The following is a 20,292-nucleotide window of genomic DNA, read 5'->3' as shown; positions in this document are numbered from 1 at the left end:
TGTGGAGCTAAGAAGACAGGAAATGAGTATATATGGGTTGTTTTTTTTTTTTTTTTTTTTTTTTAGTTTGGCCATGGAAGGGAGGAAAAAGATAAAACAATACAATCTAATTAAGGTGTTTCTTTACCAAAAACTTTCATAGCATCTAAGAAAGAACCATTAGAAGAAAGGAGATGGAAGATTAGAGAAAGTGAACTTAACATGCTTGGGAAAAAAATTGATATCCCAGATATATAGAGAATTAAGAGAAACACATAAGGCTAATAGCCATTACTCAATAGATGTGCATTAAAGGATATGAACAAACAGTTGAAAAGAATTGTGAATTTTTAGCAATCAACTAAAAGACTGCTTCAAAGAATTAATAACAAGAAAATCAAAATCAAAACAATTCTGAGATTAGAGTTTTTTCTTCTTAGAAAAAAGAAAGGATATTGGGGCAATTGGCCCAACCATTGAGGAAATTAATTTGGAATGATGATATAAGAAAAATAATTAAAATATCCATACTCTTTAGCCTTAGATCCCACTGCTGAGCAAGATGACCTCAAGGAGGTCAAAGAAAGAAATAAAGGTTCTATATTTTCATAGTAGCACTTTTTTGTATTAGAAAATAACTGGAAACAAAGTAGGCACTCAACTAGGAAATGGGTAAACTAATTATGGCATATTATTGTAATAAAATATTACAATCAAAAGAAACAATAAATATGAAGAATTTTAAGAAGCATGACATTTAAATAAGCTGATATAGAGCAAATTGAGTAGAACCAAGAAAACAATATGTATAATTACTACAACAATTTTTAAAAACCACCCAAATGAAACTAATGATAATGACCAAAGTTGGCCTTATAGCAAAATTGTGAAAATGAGCTTCCATTTCTGTATGGATGTGATAAGGGACTATGAGTATGGAACATTGCATATGCTATCAGATATGGTAGATGTGTTGGATAGTTATATTAAACTTTTATATTTTCCTTTTCTTTTTTAACCATTGTTACAACAGATGACTCACTGTTTTGGAGAGTAAGGAGGGAAATATTCAGAAATATGCAATGTAAAAACACTACTTTAAAGGCATCACTTTAAAAAAATAAAGTTGTTATTGCAATCTTTGTTGTTCAGTTCTTTCAGTCATATTTGACTTTCCATGATCCTGTTTAGGGTTTTCTTGGCAAAGATACTGGAGTGGTTCACCATTTTCTTTTCCAGCTCATTTTACAAATGAGGAAACTGAGTTGAGCAGAGTTACATTGACTCACTTGCCCAGGGTCACATAACTTGGAAGTGCCCAAGTCTGACACTCTATCTATTGTTTTCCAATACAACTTACATAACATTAAAAAAGGCAATTTTCAGAATGGGCAAGAACTTTGAGTCCTATGGTACTCTGTCATGGTATTGCTACAATGGAACATTGTGTTCAATTATAGGTGCCGTATATTGGAAATAATAAGAACAAATATATAAAATACTTTGAAATCTACCAATCTCTTCAGAGAAATATTACCTTTTTCTATATTATCCTTATCCCAATTTTACAAAAGCAAAGGTAAGAGTCTTTCCCAAATGTAGTCACTTAGCTCTCACATGTTAGAGGCAGGACTTCTTACCCTGATGTCCTGACTTAAGTCCATCTCTCCATCCATTAAATAATGTAATCTTCCCTGCAAGGGTATTGTTAATATGGAGAGTTCAGAAGAAACCAACTGGGATGGTGAAGGCATCCTGCAATCATTCCAGACAGTGATAAATTGGAAGACCTGAGGAGACTCAGCCTGGAGAGGAGACCTGGGGGTTTGTTTAGGGGAAGAACATTACAGCTGTCTTCAAGGGCTGTCATGTGGAAAAGGGATGATTCTTTTTTGGCTTGGCTCCAGAGAGCAGGACTAGGAACACTGGATATAAGTGAAAGAAGGGCACATTTCAGCTAAATGTAACAGAAAAAATGTCCTCAGAATTGATTTATCCAAAAAGAGATGCGGGCTACCTTCAGAGGTCACGGGCTCCACTTTAGTAAAAAGCATCAAGCAAAGAAGGATGTATGACCAATTTTTTGAGTATGTCATAGAGAGGATTCCTGTTCATGCACAAGTTCAACTCTATGACCTCTTGGGTCCATAAGTGATTCTGTGAGATGAAGGAAGGGACAAGAAATGGGATTTCCTTGGTATTTGGAGTTCCCAGGAGTGGAAACTTTACCAATGCAGATTGGCAATTTCCAATTTATAGACTTATAGAAAACTGCTTGGATTAGGGGTGTCAAATAAATAGAAACGGAGGTCATGAATTGTATATAAGAATCCCTACCTAGCTTTTAAATGCAATAGTATGTTTCATTGCATTTTTTTATTTTGTTAAATATTTCCCAATTACATTTTAATCTTGTTCAGGTCACACTTGAGAGTTGCACACTTCATGCTTACCTCCTCTGATCTAGACTATTGAGAGGTTTTATATTCTTATTCAGAATCGTATAACCAACTTGAATCTGGATCTTTCTGACATCCAGAAACTCTCAATCTACCAAAACCACATTGTGAATGATTTCTTCCTTCAAAAGAATCTTTTTCTCCATCTTCTAATTAAACTGTATGTCTGAAAATTTGGGGGCCAGCTCTCAACAACAGCACTATCTAAAGAACACCCCAATTTTCCTTGGTGGAGGATAGAATTCAAGAGATCAGGAGAAGGGTTTTCAGCTAATTTTATGTCACAGTCTGATGAAGCTTCTGATCCCTTTCTCAGAATCATAGTTTTAAATGATTGAAGAAATTGGTCAAGTTTAGTTCACCACTAGGAAAAAAAAAAAAACAAAGATGCTATTTTTTATTTAAATCATGGATCCCAGGTTAAAACTCCCCAGGATTAGAGAAAGGAAGGGTCCATTAAACTAATGCTAGTTTCTGAGTTAGGATCCTGCTGCATATTAGGCAAACTGGTTGGGCCTTCATTTTCTTATCTTTAAAATGAGAGGATTTGATGAAATAGCATCAAAGATGAAAAATAAAGTGAAGAGATGTATCCTCAATCAAGGTCACAGAGGTCACTCTAGGATAGGTCAGAGGACTGCCCCATTTCTTGCCCACCATTTAATTCACCGAACTGTACTGTTATATCAGCCAGAGAGAAGTCAAATCTTTCTTTTAATGTACTTGGTCTCTGACACCTTGAAGCAACTCAAGTCCCAGGCTCATCCTGAACAAAGATACATCTCACGCTACTTCAGCATCCCCAGGCCAACCTGGGACTTGAAGTTTAATTAAATCCTGTGGAGTTGCATTTTTGAAGGAGCTATTATCCTTAAGTGATTCTGGTTTATGAGAGCCCAGGAAAAGAAAAGTGAGCAGGAAGAAGACAGAGGTGAAAAAGAGAGAGAGAGTACAAATCAGGTATCTTTGATCTAAGTTGATTAGTTATTCATTTTGCTAGGTGTAATTGAAAGGCACTCAGAGAATATGAATTACCCATCGAACACTCTAAAGTGTGGTAGATATCCACTGTCTATTGCCTGAATCAGTGGCTGCACTGAAATGCTGACACGGGATCACGGTTCTTTAAAAGGCAATTTTGGACATAACATAAAACTGCTCTTCACCCTTACAATTTACATTTAGATGCTGCAGAAAATAAGTTATGGAAGCAGACCTGAGCTGAGTTTATAGTTTCAATCAAAATCCATCTTTTCCTGTGGAGTTTAGTATTCATCATATGCAATGCCATTACATAGTTTGGAAATTCCTAAGGACATTGTTTTTGTCCTGTCCAGACAGTCACTGGGTATATTTAAGGCAGAAGTATTAGCTCCTTCTTCAAAATGGAAATTAACTATTTATTTGCTTTTAGAGAACAGTTCAGGGAGTGCGAATATTTAGGGATTGCAGGAGTTTGGGGTAGCAGGAAATGATACTTTCTCCTAGATATTTTTATGTGAGCAGTAAAGGAGAGAGGAGAAAGCACATTTCAGTACAAAGAGAACGATCAGACTTTTTTCTCTTCAATATTTATGATCGAATTACATTTTTAAATGTCTTTGGAATACTACGAACAATCAGAGCTAACTGATTGACTGCCCCTTCATGTCATTGCTGTCTTTAACAAGTAAAGGAATTTTCCATTTCATTGTTGCATTTTTCATGGCCTTTGGACTTCTACCTTATTAGACTCCAATCTGTAGCTCTCTGTAATCCCCCAGATGTGACCAGTCATCCTTTGGTACGTGACCAAAGGCCACGGTGTATAGTAAAACTTTTCTGAAGATCATTCTAATTTGAGCAATGTTTGTATGTGTTTGAAGTGTTTTAGAGGCAATTTTTCATTTTTTTTTCAAACTCATGTGATGGCAGTGGGTATCATATATTCCATTAGAAGTTGGATCACAGAGCATATATTTTTTATTTATGTTTGAACTCCCTGGAGTCATGTACAAAGATGAATACATGCATTTTTAATAAATAAATAAGATGACAGGATTTAAAGCTGGAAAGGGTATTCGAAGTCATGTAATCCAACTTCCTAACATCCACCCCCCTCGAAAAAAATGGGCCTTGAGGTCCATTGAGAGAACATGACTTATCTAAGGTCACACAATTATGTGGAAGCCAGAATTCAAAGGTCCTAATCTGACCCTCTTTCCTCAGCACAACACTATATTCACTGCTTACTAAATGTTATATTGAGTGAATAGATGTAAAACCATCACTAATTATCATAATCTTCTCTTAAAGTCAACCTGGAAAATAAATGTTTTTTGACATGATCTAAAAAACCAATGGATTAAGGTCTTTATTTGGGCAGAGGGAAATACAAAATTATAAAGTGAAAAAGGCTTATTCCCTCTCCCAATTCTTATGTTTTCCTATTCTTATATTTTATCTTCAAAAACAGTAGCTTAAAATTTCTGACAGAGGAGGCTATTAAGTGGAAAATAAAAGATCTCTATGTTTACATAGGGTATCCTCATCTTAGTACAATTTTAAGCCTCCATAACTCAAAACTGGATGAAGACTTTAAGGCCACGTCATAATCAGAAGTTAGATTTATACTATCATAGCTTTTTTGGATGATGAGTCTTTCTGAATCCAACCCAGTGACGATCCATCCCAGAGCCACCCAGCTGCCCCATAGTGTATGTACTTTGTGACATTTTAAGTGTTCAAAACTTTGATTTACTTCTGATTTTTCTGTTATATTCCAAATAACTGAAGATTTTGCCCCTTTATTTGGTCAAATGATGAACCACCAGCAAGCCAGGAATAGTCCTAGGACATGTTCCTATGTTACTAAGTCTGTTGTTAACAACACAAGTGCTTGGTATATAAGATGTCCACGAAGGACCTTATTACATTCTAGTTCCCTAGTGGGGCTCCCTTGGGGAAACAGACTCTGCCAGAGTAAAAGGACATACACTATTTATCTTATAATTTATAAGCAGCACAAAATACTATTCATAACAATGCAATACTTTTAAAAAATCTGGCATTGCCTCAGGGTGGATATTCACTCCATTAATGTAAATTGTAACTGCTCGGGGTAAAAATAAAATAAAATAAAATAATTCTGCTCCTTCCCTTAGCTGATCATTTAGAGAGATCATATAATAGGTGAAATTAGACCCAAACCTATGCAGATCTATGTTTGGGATAGAGACAGAGAAGTAATTTCAATCACCATATTATGGGGGGGGGGGTTTAAAGCTATATATCCTACTTTTTCCCTTTTACTAGTCTGCAAAGATCAGATAACAGATGAAATTCAACCCAAATATTAGCATCCCCACAAAGTAATTGAAAAGCTTTTAACTAAAAGATAAGTGATTTGGGTTACAGACCTTGCTCTACCACAGATACCAATCTTAACTATTTCACAAATTTAAAGTGAAAATTATAGAACTGTATACACATGTAAAAATATTTTATAGGAATATGGTAAACTCCACATTTCCCAAAGGCAATTTATCCAGTGCTCTCAATTATTTAAAATATAATTCAGAACTAAACAACACCTTTGAACAGTTAAAAAAAATGTCCAGAAAGTAGTCCCATATACTATAGGACAGCTAAGTGGCTCAATGGATATGGCACTGGGCTGGATTCAGAAAGGCTTGACTTTCTGATCTTGACTTCAAATGTGGCCTCAGACATTTACCAGCTAAGGTAAGTGATTCCAGGCAAGTCATTTAACCCTGTGTGTCTCAGTTTTCTCATCTGCAAATTGATCCAGAGAAGAAAATGGCAAAAACCACTCCAATATCCCCCAAATGGGTCATGAAGAGTCAAATATGACTGAAAAATGACACAACTACAGCACATACACTAAAGATTATGTACATTAGTCAAAAGAGAACCCAGGTTCTCTTCTTATATTTCCTCTGAGTCACGTTACTCTTACTTTATACACAATTCTACCCAATAGGATGCACAGGTGATCACAAAAGATTAGAATCAATCAACAAGTGTTTATTGAGTGTCAACTATGCAAAACACAGTATATAAAGCATAGTGTTCTGATACAAAGAAATATAGACATAATTCCTGTCCAAATCATTGTAGCCTATTATAAAATGGAGATGTTGGTAGCAAAGAAAGTTTGTAAGGAGTAATAATCTGAGAATGAGAAAGCAGCAAAGATTCCAGAAGTAGCCTTGAGAAATCAAAAAGCATGGAATTATTTGGCTATTTAGTGAAGAGGCAAATATATAATACAACAATCTCTAAAGGTGTCACTAAATTACAACACCTTCAAAATGTGCAGTGGGGGGAAAAATCAATGGAGGGGGGGGGAAGAAGGGAGGGGAGGGAGGGAGGCAAGGAGAGGAGAGGGAGAAAGGAAGGAAGAAGAAGAAGGAAGGAAGAAGGAAGGAAGGAAGGAGGGAAGGAAGGAAGGAAGGAGGGAAGGAAGGAAGGAAGGAAGAAGGAAGGAAGGAGGGAAGGAAGGAAGAAGGAAGGAAGGAAGGAAGGAAGGAGGGAAGGAAGGAAGGAAGGAAGAAGGAAGGAAGAAGGAAGGAAGGAAGAAGGAAGGAAGGAAGGAAGGAAGGAAGGAAGGAAGGAAGGAAGGAAGGAAGAAGGAAGGAAGGAAGGAAGGAAGGAAGGAAGAAGGAAGGAAGAAGGAAGGAAGGAGGAAGGAAGGAAGGAAGGAAGGAAGAAGGAAGGAAGGAGGAAGGAAGGAAGGAAGGAAGGAAGGAAGGAAGGAAGGAAGGAAGGAAGGAAGGAAGGAAGGAAGGAAGGAGGGAGGGAAGGAAGGAAGGAAGGAGAGGAAAGGAAGGAGCAAGACAGGAAAGAAGGGAGGGAGGGAGGGAAATGAAAAAATTTCATTTCCTTCCCCTTCAAAGAATGTAACTATGGGAAAATCTATCTTGTATTCTTTTACACCAAAAAGTTATTAGGGTAGGGGCTAGATGAGTAAGAAAATTATTTCAGATGGTTATAAAAAGTCCAAGAAGTACTGTATCACAAGACAAATTTATATTCTCCCAGGAATGGACATTTTGACAAGCAAACAGAGACAATTTGACCCAATAGAAGTATCTTATATGTGTGGAGGATATGTTTATGAACTCCATTTCCCTTAATGCTTGCAGTCAAACATTCCCCCATTTTACTCATGGGGGAAATTTTTTTAGACTATGTTGCCCAGAGAATTGCACAAGAACCTTCAGCAGGATGACTCAGTATGCATGTTTCATTGAAAGAGGTTTAAAAAAAAAATCAAGAATCTCCTAAAGAGATTCCCCAGAAGATATGTGAGTAGTAGACGTACAGGGAGTGGCCAAGATGGGAGAAGAAGCCAGGGTACCGGGGGTGAGAAGGAATAGCATGGACCCAGACTGGCATCCTGTGTGTCAGGAGTTTGTTTCACTGTCCCCCTGTGGGTGACAGAGTAAGTGGAGAGCTAGCGGATTCTTCCCTGAACATATAAGAGATGGAAGCTATTTATTTATCGATGCAGAGAACATTTCCTACCTGAGTCAAGTCATCATTATTTACCTTGCTGGTTTTAATTAAATGTTCTTTGCTTTTGAATTAATGTGTCATTTGGTAAGGTCTGACATAGAGATCTATCGGTGGGACTCATGCCATAGTTTTAATAAATAATGCCCCCAAAATACTCTAATTTTTTTTTGTAGTTAGAGGGATCATAAGATCATGGCTGGAAGGAACCCTGGAAGTCATCTGGTCTAACCTCCTCCTCACATAGATGAGGAAATGTCAGGAATACAGAGTTGTCCAAAATCACACAAACAATAAGCATCATGGGCAAAATTTGAACCCAAGTCCTTTGACTGCCAAGTCACTGCCCTTTCTATCATACCAAGCTGCAAGCATTGTTGTCCCTTAAATTTCCTTTTTTTTTCTCTTGAGGCAATTGGGGTTAAGTGACTTGCCCAGGGTCACACAGCCAGGAAATGTTAAGTGTCTGAGGTCAAATTTGAACTCAGGTTCTCCAAATTTCAGGGCTGGTGCTCTATCCACTATGTCCCTTAGCCGCCCCTAAATTTCCTTTTTAAAAAGTATTTTCTTATATTCTAACAATGTATTTGGACAAAATGAGTTACTTTGAAATAGAGTTACGTATTTTGCTTTTGTGCTCAAAAGATCTGAACTCAAATCTCAAGTCTTGCCACACCAGTGTAAGCTAGGCAAGTCAGTTATTTAATCTTTCTGGGGCTCAGTTTTCTCATCTGAAAAATAAGATCTGATGAAAAATGATCCCTAAGATTCCTGTGCCCCCCCATCTCTCTCTCTGTCTCTCTCTCTGTGTCTCTGTCTCTGTCTCTGTCTCTGTCTCTCTCTCACTTTCTCTCTCTCTCTCTCTCTCTCTGTTTCTCTCTGTGTGTCTTTCTCTGTGTCTATCTCTATATATATATATGTATTTTTTCTCTTTTTCTATCTGTCTCTATGTGTTTGTGTCTCTCTGTCTGTCTCTCCCACCCCATGCTTTGACAATATTTTTACAGCAAGATAAAGAAGAGAATCCTCAGTGTATAAAGACCATAATTCCATAAAAATTGGAGATATTATGATATATCGAACTTACCATGATTTTCTCTATTGTTATTTTATCATAATTTCCTGCCAATCAATGAACAAGCATTTATTAGCCACTTACTATCTACCAAACACTGTGCAAGGCACGCCGAACCCCCCCAATTATTTTCATGTCTTTGGACCAGAATGCATGAAGGGAAGTAACAGAAAAGTTACTGTGCTAGCTCTCCAATTTCCTATAAACTTGTCCTTTAGGCAAAAGTAAATCATCCAGAGAAGTTTGATTTTGAGTACAGAACCAACAGAGCTGAAATAAAACCTGAGCAGATGCTATTCATAGAATTTCCTTTATTTTAAATGCATAAGCTCCATGCCCTCATAAAGGATAGGTAAGAATGGTAGTGTTCCTGAAAATGTAGGTATGTGAACATTTAATCCTCTTAGCTACAGATGAGATTGTTTGTTTTCTGACATGCTAAGGAGTAATACAAAGATTTTATCCTAAAGGCATACTTAGTATTTGGTTTAACTGTATGCAAATAATTTAATCTACCCTTTTATTTTTCTTGGATTCTCAAAGGCAGCCACACTCTCTCTTTAGAGATTAGCCCAAATTTGAAGATGACTTAATTCATATTTACTTACACGCATGGCTTAACATTCTACCAAATCTGCTCTCAAACTATTCTTCCTAAAAGCAACTCTTGTCACTTTTACTGAGGAAACGCTTGTGAACCTGCTCATAATAGAGTCCCATTAAATTGGAACACATGCTGGTGAGTGACTGAGATAAAAAGGTGACCACCAGCTCAAATGCGATCCAGATTGACAACGGTCAAAGTCATTACCAGTCCACAGAAGCTGTTTGAACTGTGCCATTCAATTGAAGCCCAGTGATAAGTAAGCATTTCTCCGATAGACCACTAGAAGCCCAGTAGTCTCTTTTTAAAGGCAGAAGATATTCAGTGTTTACACATATGTGTTTGGGCTGAGAAGGCAGGATGGCAGGGGCAGTGTAGAGACAAGAGGGAAAGGAATTTTGCCCAACTGGTGATCAAATTGTCCTGGGAAATGGGAAATCTGTTTTCTCCCTCTTGCCCTCACTGCTAATTCTCCCCCCACCCCCTTCCTGAAGGTCCACTGGAATATTATAGCCAGAGATGCAGGGGCAATCCCTGCACTCAGTCACACCTGGAAGTTCTGGTACCTGAATAAGGAACACAGAACATGGAGAAGAAAGAACAGAAATTCAATTGAGACTCCAAGAAAGAAAGACACAGATGGTGCAAACTGAGAGCACAACAAACCGAGGCTGTTGATGAGAGGACCATTATTGAAGGAGGCAACCCATAGATCTGGTTCCTTCCCGTTTTTACTCAATGCTCTTGCCAGAGGGTGCCAATCTTTTCTACTGGATGATGGAATACAAATGCTATTGTACCTAATAAATTTCTGTATCCTGTGGCAAATCTCTGATCACCCTAACCTAGTTATAACCCTGCCATATATAAAAGTGGGCTGGACTGTCACATAATCATTCTTGAGTATCACTTACTAATGTCCATATTTATTGCATGGACAATTCAGATGTTCCTGGGTTCTGTGAGAACAGCCTCCAAGCTGATTGTCTCCCAGTGGGGTACAGAACCAAAATTAGCATTGTAGAAACAGGAGAGCAGTACCTATTTCAGTTCATTTGACAGATACAAGAAACAGGAATTGTAAACCTGTCAAAAAATGTGATGGATCACCTACTACTAGTTCCCAGGTTCCTGGGAAATAGAAAGACCTTTCTCAGTGAATATCTGGTGCTGGTCAAAGAAATGCACTTTGCCAGAGGGTAGATCATCCAGTGTACAAAGGATTGTTGCTATGTCAGGGCACAGCCTGCTTGCTGGGTCTTTGTTCTGGGAAAAAGGATGTCTCCAAAATATTTCAAAAGTAGAGTTCAATATGTGGAGTGAAGAGGCCATGAGTTTAAATTCTCTCTATGACATTCACTAGTTTTGTTACTGTTGGAGAGACTTTACTTCTTGAGGACTCAGTTTCCTCCTCTGTAAAAGGAAGTAGGGTATTCTAAGATTCCACTTCATTTTGACAAAGTTGGCAAAAAGAGAAAAATGACAAATGTTGGAAGGGCTAAGGGAAAATAGGCACATTAATGTTCTGTGGGTCAAACTATGAATTTGTCTAGCCACCCTAGAAAGCAATTTAGAACTATATTCAAAAGGTGACTGTGTGGGTGCCTACTTTTTGATCTAGTGATACTACTACTACTACATGTATATCCCAAAGAGATCAAATAAATTGAATCTGGGGAAAATAGGGAGATCCTAAAGTTTATTGAGTAAGCAAAGAATAGATGACATGAAAAATCCCAAGATGAAGGAAAATCACTCTAGTAGTTTTGATGGTATTGAAATAGTCTAGATACAAAATGAATTCGAGAATAAAATTTTAATGGTTCCCACTAGCTTCTCAATGACACCTATGAAGAGCTTAGACTACAAGAAGAGGTTTCTAAGAACATAAAAACAAAAAATTATCATACTGGGTCATATTCTATTTGGTAAAGTATTTTGTTGTGACTGATATCCCCAAAAGACACTTCAGTGTAGTATAGATTTGTTGTCCTTGAAATCAACCTTAAAAATTCAATATGTTTCTCATAGGTAGAAATGGCTATCATTCATAAATGTTTCTATATAGTTTTTGATTTCACATGTATCTCCCGATATGACCATCTTTTGTGAATAATGATTTTATGAGAATAAAGATATCTGTAATGATAAAAATGCAATAAATAGTAATATGATTAATCCCCAATGAAAAGTATAATTACTTATATTTTGTTTCTTACTATGTGGATAGTATTGCTGAAATTTTTGCTTAACATTTACTCATTTTTATATATCACTGTGTAATCTTATTTACTCTTACTCTTTGTACAATAATATTATCAATAGGAGGCAGAAAGTAAGGAATTTAGATTACTTATCACATTCTCAATTTGTTTATGAGCTGCCACCAGATTAAATGAGAATCTGATAAACAAAGAGGAACAGAAAAGCAGAGACAAGAAAACAAATGATTTTACATAGGCTGACCCTTTGCATCAGTCTTTAGCTATTTTTTTTTACCTAGGTTGATATTATCTAAAACAAATACTCTATTTTCATCATCATATGATTGTTTCTACTGAAGACAAGGAGAGAAAATATATTTGGCAGTGTGTTAATCAATCATTTCCTTATTGGATAGATTATGCATTCTTTTTTCCTAGAATAGCAAAGACACGGCAAAAATAACTAAAACTTTTCATTTGATGTGGTCTTCCTTGAAATAAAGAGTTGTCGATCGGGATGACCCTATTCATCCTGAGAGTTTTCTTGATAAGCAATTTCATTATTCAATTTGAAAAGTTGTGAATGCCCATCAGAACAATCCATATTTCAGCATAGGTAGAGGGACAAGGCCTATAAAGGTCACTAGTAAGGGTAACATCTTCTTGAAGAAGAAACTCCCTCTACCAGTTTATATCACCTTCTCTGCAGTTTAGGGTCTTAGAGACTTGCCAAGAGCAGTGGTATTAAACTCAAGTAGAAATAGAGCTTACTCAGAAAACCACAAATTGATATATTATGTTATATTTTTATTCTATTACATTATGTTATGTTATATATTGATATATTTTCATTTATTTTGTTAAATACTTCCTAAATACATTTTAACTTGATTGGGGCCACATGGAAATTTTGTTAAGCCCAAGTAACTTTCTGTTCCTAAGTCTGACATAACTGATTGAGAGTACTAATTACTGGCCAGGCTCACATAATCAGTATGTCTTAAGGATAAGACTCAAATTCAGGTCTTGCTAGAACTGAGTTCCACCTCTCCATTTCCTATACCATGTTGCCTCTAAATTTAGATAGAAGCTCTAGAATATATCATAAAGCTAAATATAATTTTTAATCAAATGTTCTTGAAATTCAATAGAATTGGAGTTTCTTGATAGGAGAGCTGTATTATTTTTGCCATATTATCAGTGCCTAGCGGTGTCCAGTTTAATAAATGTTTGATGAATTATCCATTCAGCTGTTCTTTTTCTTTAATATAAATAATTGAAATACTGAGTAGAATTAGAGATTTCAGTGCAAAAGAATCACAAATCTTTGTTCACCAAGTCTTAAATAAACTTAGTAATTAAAACTATTTTGATATTCTCCAAAATAAAGATTTTCTTTCATCGTATATTTGCTTTTACTTGACATAAGATAATTTTTTTTCCACATATGTGTCAAGCAAGAGTTTTCTTCTTGGGTAGAATTTATGTGTACTTCCCAACATAGCAAGGGCAAAGCAGAAATGAACACACAACTTGATTATTTTGACACAGATTTCACACATTAGAGCAGACACACTGGCTCCATACCCTACAAATCACTAGTGTTATCCAAAAAGCTTAAAATCCTGTTCCTTGTAATTTTGGTGACACAAACACATTCTGATACAGAAAATTTTGCTTGCCAACATGGCTAAATGAAGCAGATGTGAAAGCATTATTAAATGATGACTAGGATTAAAAAAAATCCTTATTATCTCCAATTGCTTGGTGATTTTTCTCCCCTCTGTGGCTATTGTTGTTATGGCTAAGGATATCAATTTATGTCTTAAAATGTACCTTCTGAAGTGTATAGTTTCTTTCAGATGAGCATAACTTCTTTATGCTCCAGTCTTTTTGTGTTTATTGTTTTATCATGCTAACAAGCCTTGGAGAATCTCAGGGATGAATCTCTGTGATTCTGTTAAATGGACAAAATGAAACTCTTAACTCTCTGTTTCTGTCTCTCTGTCTCTGTCTCTCTCTGTGTCTCTCTGTTTCTATGTCTCTATCTCTGTCTTTCTCTGTATCTGCCTGTGTCTGTCTGTCTCCATCTCTGCCTCTGTCTCTGTCTCTGTGTCTCCCTGGGTGTCTGTTTCTCTGTCTCTTTCTCTGTCTCTGTCTGCCTTTGTCTCTCTCTGTGTCTCTGTCTCTCTCTGTGTTTCTGTTTCTCTTTGTCTCTGTCTCTTTCTGTTTCTGTATCCCTATCTGTCTTTGTGTCTGCCTGTTTTTGTCTCCCCCTCTCTCTCTGTCTCTGTATCTCTGTCTCTGTGTCTCTCTCTTTCTCTGTGTGTCTCTCTCTATGTCTGTTTGTCTGTCTGTCTGTCTGTCTCTCTCTCTCTCTCTCTCTCTCTCTCTCACACACACACACACACACACACACACATATTTATTCATATTTTTTTCAGATTGGTTTTGTAGTTTAAAAAACCCTGTAGAGTACATTTCCTCAAGTAATCTGCTAATATATTCACAAACATCTGTTTTTCCCATAGGATCTCTATTTTTTTAAAAGGGGAGGAGGAATTTCTGTCTCTTTCAAGGTTGCTCAGTGGATAGAGCACTGGGTCTAGATTCAGGAAGACCCGAGTTCAAATCCAGTTTTCGAAACATAGTTGCTGTGTGATGCCAGGCAAGTCATCACCTCTGTTTGCCTCAGTTTTTTTTTATGTATAACATGGGGATAATAATAGAATCTACCCCACCCCAGGATTATTGTGGAGTTTATATGAGATAATATTTGTAAAGAGCTGAACATATAGTAAGAACTATGTTAATGCTAACTATTATTATTATTATTTTCTGAATACTTTATAGCTTTGATATTCCATTGTTATCAGTGAATTCATTGATATTTTAAACCTATTTGTACTTCTAATCTTACATAAATCTTGTCTGTGTCATCCTCCCCAGAGGATCCCTCCAGCATCCATCCAGAGAGTCATCCTCTAGTTCTTTTCATATTTCTAAAGTACTAGCATGGCACTGGATCTGTTTATCTTCGTCTCCCCTTCACCAAAGATCCACGCATCTCTTTTTCTGATCATACGTCTCCATGATAATATCTTTGGTGTCACATCTCACACAAAGGTCACTATGGGCAGTAATCTAATTATCCTACGCCTTTCCATTTCCTTCTTGTCTAAAGTTTTTATTCTTATTGCCCCAAGACTTATAGTCAAATAGGATCTCTTGAAAAATATTAGACAAGTAGCTAATATCAGATTCCTCTTGTTGTTGGTAAGAAAAGGAGAGGAAAGAGATTAATCACTTTTCTAGGAAAAAAAGCCAAATGTATTTAGCATTTAGTGGCAAGATGTAGGTTAGAGGGACAGTGAGAACTCTATGTAAAAGTTCACCATCATTTTTTCTTGAGAAAAAAGATTTGAACTGGGACACTGATGCATTGTTGGTGGAGTTGTGAACAAATCCAACCATTCTGGAGAGCAATCTGGAATTATGCCCAAAAAGTTATCAAATTGTGCATACCCTTTGATCCAGCAGTGTTTCTACTGGGCTTATATCCCAAAGAAATACTAAAGAAGGGAAAGAGACCTGTATGTGCCAAAATGTTTGTGGCAGCCCTGTTTGTAGTGGCTAGAAACTGGAAAATGAATGGATACCCATCAATTGGAGAATGGCTGGGTAAATTGTGGTATATGAACGTTATGGAATATTATTGTTCTGTAAGAAATGACCAGCAGGATGAATACAGCGAGGACTGGTGAGACTTACATGAACTGATGCTAAGTGAAATGAGCAGAACCAGGAGATTATTATACACTTCGACAACGATATTGTATGAGGATGTATTCTGATGGAAGTGGATTTCTTTGACAAAGAGACCTGAGTTTCAATTGATAAATGAAGGACAGAAGCAGCTACACCCAAAGAAAGAACACTGGGAAACGAATGTGAACTATCTGCATTTTTGTTTTTCTTCCCGGGTTATTTTTACCTTCTGAATCCAATTCTCCCTGTGCAACAAGAGAACTGTTCAGTTCTACAAACATATATTGTATCTAGGATATACTGCAACATATCTAACATATATAGGACTGCTTGCCATCTAGGGGAGAGGGTGGAGGGAGGGAGGGGAAAAATCGGAACAGAAATGAGTGCAAGGGATAATGTTGTAAAAAAAATTACCCTGGCATGGATTTTGTCAATATAAAATTATTATTAAATAAAAAAGAAAAAAAAGAGAGAGAGAAAAGATTTGATTATATCACTATAATGAAATTAACTAAATTAACTAAAGCATGAAAATATAAAGAAATATGAAATATATTTAGGACATGGCTAATACGCAAAGTTGTTTTGCTTGACTATGCATATTTGTTATAAATGCTTCATTTTTCTTTTTCAGATGGGATGGTAAAAAAAAATAAATGCTTGTTAGGGTTTTTAAATGCTATCTCCATAAATTCCCCTTCCAGATCTAAAATTCTGAGGATCCCTGTTTATAAACTTGTCTCTCTCACTGACATCAAAGACATGTCTCAGAATTGTCCAGGGTCCTGCTACACCACTAATTATGCTTTTGTTCTACTAGTGATAAGGTGCCAGATAAGGTGTAAATTCATCTCATGCTGAGTTTTTATTGTCTCATTAATTAGATCTTTTTATGACATTAATGTTTCCCTTCATAATAGTTTAAACTTGCCTTGTGGTGAGTGTTTGTAGACCCCTTCGACTAATCAAGCAGTAGGCACTTTCTGTGTGTTAGTCACCATTCAAAGCATTGGAAATACCAACATAAAAATGAAATAGTTTCTAGCCTCACAAAATCAGAAAACACAACAGTTGTAAGAGACCCTTTAGGGCATCTTTCAGCCTTCCACCCAATGCAGAAGTTTGCTTTACAATATCCTTGACAAATGATCGTGGGCAACTCATTTCTTCATGGAATATTCCATTCCATTTTCAAAAAGTTCTTTATGTTAAGCTAAACTATATCTCTTTGTATGTTTGGGCTATTGTTTTTAATTCTTTCATCTAAATACAATTCATTATTTCTTTCAATAAACTCAAACAAGAGTAAATAACACTCCACAGTCTTTTTGGTATCTGAAGAAGTAGGATTTATTTCTCTTACTGCACAGCCAATCACCCTTTTGATGTCCAAGGAAGGGGGGATTAATTTATCCCACTTCATGATCTCTCCTTTCATATCCGTGGAAGTAGGAATTGATTTCTCCTTTCAGTGATGAAACATTTTACTCTTGGTATGTAAAATAAGTCTTTTAGGACTTCTTCTTTCTATATTTTAAATTTTTAATTAACATATTCCAACCAGTCTATCTGCTAATGACTATTTGGACAATGATACAGGAACTTTTTGTCTCAAAGGAATCAACCCCTTCAAAGCTAAGAACAGCTTTGGGTCCAGATGTTACCGTTGTTCAATTCACACCATCAATCACAAAACAGTGCAGCAGGACCTACTGTGGATATTATTCAAACAGAGACTCAATTAAATTCAGATGCAGTCCATTTAATCTTCATCACCACAAACAATGTCAGCTGCCTTTTTCTCAATAAATGTAAAGTCAGAAAAGCAAAATTCGGAGATTTTTATTGTTCCATCCTTTTGTAACTAATGAGACCTGTAACTTACTGATCTTTGGATAAAATGAGTTGTGTGTTGTGTAGTTCACACTACATATGGGATATAGCACAAGTTATTATCAAGAAAATGTTTTGGTATTTGATGTCTAAAATGATAATCTATATTTTCATCCCTTGAGATTCTGTGAGACATTTGAGGAGAAAAGATAATAACTAACCTTTTTACAGAAGTTCATAGTTCACAAAGTACCTTGAAATTCTTCTTAATCTTCTAAATTGGGCAAGGCAGGTAATCACATCCCCATTTCATCACTGAGGATCCTGAGCTTTGGATAGCATCAGGTCTTTGTTCAAGGTCATACAGGAAATAAGTTTATGTGTCTTCTGATTCCTCAGCCCAGGCTCTTTGAAATACTCCATGCCATTTTGGAGCCTGGGAAAGCAATATGTAATGATACCTGGAGTAAGCAACACTAAATGCATCCTCTGATCATCCTTTCAGGAAGAGATTAGGGAAACTGGAGCCTTAGAAAGATGGTGCTATCTGAGAACGCACTGGTTTCATTAATTATTTTGGCTGACTTTTACACAGTGTCGAAGAAATGAAAATATTGTCAAAAGGTAAATGTGATTGATAATTGTGATTTTTTTGAAATGTAGCTTGGATATTGTTGTTATAAATGAAAGGATTCCAACATGGAGTCACTTAGGCTAAATGGTCCTACTAAATATAAATGTATTAGCAATAACTAGACAGATTGTAGCTTTCCTGCCCCTGTGTCAAATCTTTAAATAATTGCAGCTCCTGGTTAGATGAAACTGCTTGGAGACTGCCACATCTATAAGCTACATCCATTTCTGAGATCTCCAATTACCAGTTCAAAATTTAACCCAATTCACGGTCCTGATAAAGAAACTTCCCCCACCTGAATCTATTATTTCTAAGTGATCCGTGACTTTTCTTTAGTACATCTGGGTCTCATTAAGAATGCCCCCTCCTACATCTGGGATCAGTGACATGTTCTAAACTAAACCATGTTTAAGGCATAAAAGTTCCTGTTCAGATCCCAGTCTGAGTGCATATTCCCACCAAGATCTTTGCTACCCCAGGCTGGCAAGTTCTTTTTTGCCTCTGTAAGACTAAATCTTTGTCTGTATTACCATATAGTGTACATACATGATTTCTTTCACCTGCTTACTGCTTCACTCAATAATAATGCTCCTGTTTGTATTTGCTTTTTGAGTAACAATTTCCTATAAATTCTCAAACCTGGGTCTTACTCTGAACCATGAGACCAAATATTGCAGTAAAGCTAGCAAAATTTAATATTATTCAATTTTTAAAGCAGTATATAAAAATGTTTGCACCTTCTAAATATGAGACCCTTTGGGCACAGCTCCAGTTGCCCTGTCCTAGTTATGGCTCTATTTAATGCCAGAACTTTGCAGAATATAGGGGTTAGAGTGGGGAGAAACAAAGGGAAATTTTTTTTAATTCTTACCATTTTCATTTCCTCCATACGTAAAGCAGAAGTGTCTTCTAAGAAATAGTAGTCAGGAAATTGACTGTGTGAGAGAAGCGATAGTGTCCATATCATAATAGTGTTTTTTAAGGAATTAGAAATAAAGGGCAGTAGTATTTGACTGGGTTATTCCCCACTCTTGTTACTAGACAACTTGTCTAGTGGACAGGTTATTAACTTTATTCATTTAAAATCATATGATCATTGATTGAGAGCTGAAAAAGACTTGAAAAAATCATTTTTTTAACCCCCTCATTTTGCAAATAAGGAAAGTGTAGTTTTTAGTGACTTGTCCTAGACCATACAATTATGAAATATCAGATCCAACACTGAACTCCATATTGGACTCCTAAATTCAGTAGCCACTGAATAGTATCGTGCAATCTCTTTCAAAATCTATCAGAATGAACATAACCCATTAGAAAAATCCCGTATTTAGAAAATTCCCTTCTCAATTCTGCTTTGGATACTTGGGACTTTGCCATCATGCCCCAGTGCTATCTCATCCTAGAACTTATTTCTAACCTGGAATCATCTCTCCTTCTAACATCCCTCTGGCTCCTTTTCCCACTGTGGAATTCTTCATGAAAACTTCATTTTTGCATGTGCTTAATTCTTGGATCTGACTTTAAAATCTAAAAGTTTCACCACCATGTCCACATGTGGGTATCTTTTGCTTCACCCTTTTAAGCTTTCTTTTATGTTATGGCTTCCCTCATTAAAATATAAAAAATTAAAAAAAAACTTTTTGGGGGCAGACACTTTGTTTTTACTTTTTTATTTGTATCCCTGACACTTAGCACAGTGCCTGGCACACAGTGAGTGCATAATAAATGCATATTGCCTTTTTATCTCCACCTCCTAAGATGAATTGGCATTGAGAGTTCTGGGGGAACTTTTCCCAGAAACATGTTGTGGATCATAAAATAAAATGTGGTAAGAACGGGGTTCTAATCTGTTTCAATGGAGAATTTACATTCTCTACTAATTCCATGCTTATAATTATCAATCAACCATTAGGCAAGTATTTATTAAGCACCTGCTCTCTACTAAGCACTGTGCTAGACACTGGAGATGCAAATACAAAAAATGAACAATCTCTCCATGAAACGAGCTTGTATTTGAATTAGGGAGACAAGAAAATTAATCTAGACTCTGGAAAGGTGATGAATAACCCCATCAATAGCTTGTAATATTAAAATAAATTAAAAGTTAATTTGGGGTAATATAGAAACAAAACTTAAATTAGCAATATTTAAAACTCCTTTTTAAAGAAATCATCTCCACCTGTTCTGCATTTCGTACCATCCTTTCTCATTCTGTC

The sequence above is a fragment of the Antechinus flavipes genome, chromosome 6 (genome assembly GCF_016432865.1).
Source record: "Antechinus flavipes isolate AdamAnt ecotype Samford, QLD, Australia chromosome 6, AdamAnt_v2, whole genome shotgun sequence".
NCBI classification, from domain to species: Eukaryota; Metazoa; Chordata; class Mammalia; order Dasyuromorphia; family Dasyuridae; genus Antechinus; species Antechinus flavipes.
The sequence above is the reverse complement of the archived record's forward strand: the minus strand, read 5'-3'. Positions refer to the sequence as shown.